The sequence below is a fragment of the Sus scrofa genome, unplaced genomic scaffold (assembly GCF_000003025.6).
Source record: "Sus scrofa isolate TJ Tabasco breed Duroc unplaced genomic scaffold, Sscrofa11.1 Contig42, whole genome shotgun sequence".
Taxonomy (NCBI): domain Eukaryota; kingdom Metazoa; phylum Chordata; class Mammalia; order Artiodactyla; family Suidae; genus Sus; species Sus scrofa.
The window spans coordinates 847,435-851,809 of record NW_018085200.1 but is presented as its reverse complement, the minus strand read 5'-3'; the positions used below and the strand labels follow the sequence as shown (position 1 = coordinate 851,809).

Below are 4,375 nucleotides of genomic sequence, written 5' to 3'. Positions count from 1 at the left end.
AATGAATGGGGAAGGTGAGCCCTCATTGTATTTTAGGAAAGATTTGCTCTTAGCATGTAAGTTAATGATAAGACAAGGTCTTTTGTTTCATCCACAGTTTCCTCGTGGCATTTTTCACCTCTGCATTCCTCAAGGTGTAGATCAAGGGGGTTAACATGGGTGCAACAATGGTAAAGGACACCGCCATTGCCTTGTCTGTAGTATAAGTGGCAACAGGCCTCACATACAAGAAAATACATGGCACAAAGAACAAGACAACCACAATGAGGTGGGAGCCACAGGTGGAGAGGGCTTTACACTGCCCTTCAGAGCTGTAAAACTTGAGAGAGCAGAGGATGAACACATAAGAGGTGGTGAGGATAAGGATGATGGCCATACACATCACCCCACTGTTGAGGATGACTAAAAGGCCCAGGAGGTGGGTGTCTATGCAGGCCAGTTTCAACAGTGGAAACAAATCACATGTGAAGTGATAAATGACATTTTGGCCACAGAAGTGTATTCAATACATGAAGAGAAGTTGTATAGTTGCATGTATGGATCCCCCCACCCAGGTACCTCCCAGCAACAGGCAGCACACGTGAGGCCTCATGATGGTCATGTAGTGAAGGGACTTACAGATGGCCTCTTAGTTGTCATAGGCCATCACAATGAGAAGAATGATTCCCACCCCACCAAAGCAGTGCTCAGTGAATAGCTGGGCCATACAACCTTCCAGAGAGATGGCAGTGCTCTCAGAGAAGGAGTCCACAATCATCTTCGGGGCAATGACAAAAGAGTAGGTGACATCCATGAGGGAGAAGGAGGTAAAGAATAAATACATAGGTGATCTCAGACTCTGACTTGTAACCATGGTTACCACAATGAGGAGGTTTCCCAAGATGGTGGACGAATAAATGATTAGAAACATAGCAGAGCGTATTTTCCTCAGCTCTGGATTCTTTGTAATGTCTAAAAGGATGAATTCTGTCACATTGTTTGGATGCTCCATTTACTGTGTTCTGATGTAAGATGAACTCTTTGTGCTAGAAAACCTACGAAAAGAATATTATTTGTAATTAGTAATTATTGACTGTGTTGGACCTTTTTTGCAAACTGTCTCACACCATCTTGACTTACCTTTTCCTCTAGCCATCTGTAGAGCAACCAGCTGCTGAAAAGTATTCCCTGACAACAGCTTAACCCTGCTATTCCCCAACAACACTATGTCCCACCAGTGTGGCCTTTGCTTCACTTCCTGAAACTTGCTGCTATAGACTCTTAGAAGACATTATTTCATCACTCACACACTGTAATATGAAAGAATTAACATAAATTAAGGAAGAATAAATAGGAGCCAGTGGACAAATTGTATTCAGATAAACACAATCTTAGATTCACTTTTTTCCTTCTGTCATTTACTGTCTCTCTTGTTTTCCAAAATAAACTACCTACACACAAGCTGTTCTCTCGGTCTCTGTATTTTAGGAACCTCAAGATGGAAAGCTCACTTTAATTTATCATTGCATAGATCTAAATAACAAAGAACTCAGAACATTTCGTATAATTTCTCATTCATTTACCACATATACTTTTTGAACTCTTGGGCTGTGCTAGTTGAAGTGTCTAAAATGCAGATACTCTTTCCATCTACATTTCTTCCTCTCAAGCTGGATTATTATCATACACTGTGACGCTTCAATGAATATCTATTACATTTCAGGCAATGGAGTATTCTAAGAGAATTTTCTTCATTTTAGAGATGATACTAATGTCTAAAATAGGTAAAAACAGAATGACACCTACTTTCCATGGCTAGTAAATATTGTAAATCCAGATTTTTCTGAATCAAATCAATACATATAGCAAGATCTCTTGTTTTTCTTGTTATCAGAGTCCTGTTTTCTTTTTAATCAGCAGCATTCTATCAGGCATTTCCCATCATGTCAGATGCAGGTGTGAACACCAGCTCTGAGATCACCACAAAGGACTTAAAAGAAGGAAGTTATGGAGGAGGTGGTGAATGGATTGAGGCACCTGCTATTGGGAAAGCTAATTAGAAAATTAGGGAGATGGAGGCTGACAATGAGGTAGAGGAAGAAGAGGAAAAATGTGGGGAGCAAGAGGAAGAGGAGGAGGAGGAAGGTTATGGTGAGGAAGTGGATGAGATGAAGATGAGGAGGCTGAGGCAGCTACAGGCAAATGGGCAGCTTAAGATGATGAGGATGACAATGTTGAAGGCAAGAAGCAGAAGACTGGTGAGGATGACTAGACAGCAAAAATGGAAAAGTTCAGCTTAAAAAAAGTTGGCCCTGATATATTCACCCTCCACTACCCTTCTCAGAAGAATCCTAAACATGGTTACTTTTGGGAGTAGAGAGTCCCACTTGCCTGCCTGCCTACTGTAGGCTGTGCTACCCACAGATGACAAGTGCTCTCTCCACCACTCAACCAAAACCACAACATCAATTTTCAACAGGGGAGGAAAAAAATGTACCCAAACCTTCAAGGCCCTAATTTTTTTTTCTTAAAGTACTTTAGAAAGGAAAATTTGTTTACATGCATTTTTTTACATTTTATATTTTTGTACATATCCTTAGGGGTCAGCCATTTTTAATGATCTCAGATGACCAAGCCAGACTTCATAGCATTCTCTGTCCTACTTCTGACTTTACTTGTGATGTGATCATGTTAATTATAATCACAAAGGAGAAAAGAAAAAACCTATTTAAAAAAAGTAAAAACAACAACAAAACAATCTTATTCTGAGCATTTCAGTAACTTTTTTGTGTATTTAGCTTTACTATAAGTAGTTGGTTCATATTAGATGGTTAAAAATGCCCAAGAGAAAAGCTTTCTTCTTTTTTCCTCTTTTTGTCTAAGTTGGTCTTTATTTATTTTTTGGCCTGTTTGATGTATGTGTGAAACAATGCTGTCCAATAATAAACCAGAGTTTGATTTTGCTGAGTTGTTCTAACAAAAAAGAATGAAAGAAAGAAAGAAGGAAGGAAGGAAGGAAGGAAGGAAGGAAGGAAGGAAGGGAGGAAGGATGGAAGGAAGGAAGGAAGGAAAGAATGAAAGAAAGAAAGAAAGAAAGAAAGAAAGAAAGAAAGAAAGAAAGAAAGAGAAAGAAAGAGAGAGAGAGAGAGAGAGAAAGAAAGAAAGAAAGAAAGAAAAGAAAAAAGAAAGAAAAAGAAATTCTTAACTGTTGGAATATACCACTGAAGAAGTGATCAGTGGCCTCAATTGGCTAAATATAATTTTTACTATAGTCAAATGATATGGTAAAAGAATCACTTTGATAGCAAACTCTCCTCTTCCAGGAATAGTTAAGTAGAGACTGTTTTTCCCTTGATGGGAATATAGTAGAGACCATGGCTTTAAATAGGGAAGTAAACTACACATTATCTAAGCCCTCCTTAAATACCCCAAAAATCATTCTCTGAATCATCCCTCTTACTAAACGAAGCATCCACCTTACAGGATGCTTTTTGCAAATTTACAATACAGATTAACTGCAACCTCTCCCATCTCCAGCCCAGGGAATTAAAAAAAAATATTAGACAGTCTAAATGAAGTAGAAAGGACAACATTCTTGGAATTCAGGAAAGCTGGGTCCTATTCTAGGTCATCTGTCTAACTCCTGGAATGTGTTTTTACATTGCTCACCACTCTGGGTCACAGTTCCTTCATCTGTAGAAAAGGGAGTTGTGGCTTATGAGTAGAAAAAGTAGGACTTCAGAAGATCCATGTTAGGGACCATATCCTTTTTAAATACAGTAGCTCAGCTTTGATATTCATTAAATTTTCATGTTTCCAAGTAAGATTTCCTTTGTGCCCTTTCATGACTTAAGCTATTTTAAAACAAAAGACACCAGAATAGATAACTCTGCCCTTTTTGCCTTATACTCTATGAGTTAATTGCAAATCTCTCTTGACTGCTGGTTCACATCTCAAGTTCCCAATCTGAGATTCAAGACAGTCTCACATAAGTGTCATCCTTCTATTTTTCTATGATTCCCTCCCACTGTAGTCAAGCCCATCACTTACTGCCAGAGCACACCTCAGTCTGTCTTGTACTGTTGGAAAGGCCATATGGTCATTGGTGTGCAAACTTGCTTTTCACTGTAGTCAGGCCACTTACTAAAACATAAGGTGAGGAAATCTATGTCATTACAAAGTCAAAAATATGTATATGTTTATAATTCTGTAACATTCTTCTCTTGAAATTCTGAAGAACCTTTCATTGCCAAAGTGTATTAAAGAATAATTTTCCCCACAGCCTTACCTTAAATATTACCATTCATGAATATGTTTACCAAACAGTAATGTTAATTTTAAGTCATTCAATTATTCATTCATAGAATTTCACTGATTATATAATAAATGCACTATG

At 38.2% G+C, this 4,375-nt stretch overlaps 2 pseudogenes; one reads left to right on the top strand and one right to left on the bottom strand.

The window, feature by feature from the left end:
* Window positions 1-61: 61 nt before the first annotated feature.
* Window positions 62-991, bottom strand: LOC110258764 (annotated as a pseudogene).
* Window positions 992-1,922: 931 nt separating this feature from the next.
* On the top strand, window positions 1,923-2,251 carry LOC110258771 (annotated as a pseudogene).
* The last annotated feature ends 2,124 nt before the right edge of the window (window positions 2,252-4,375 follow it).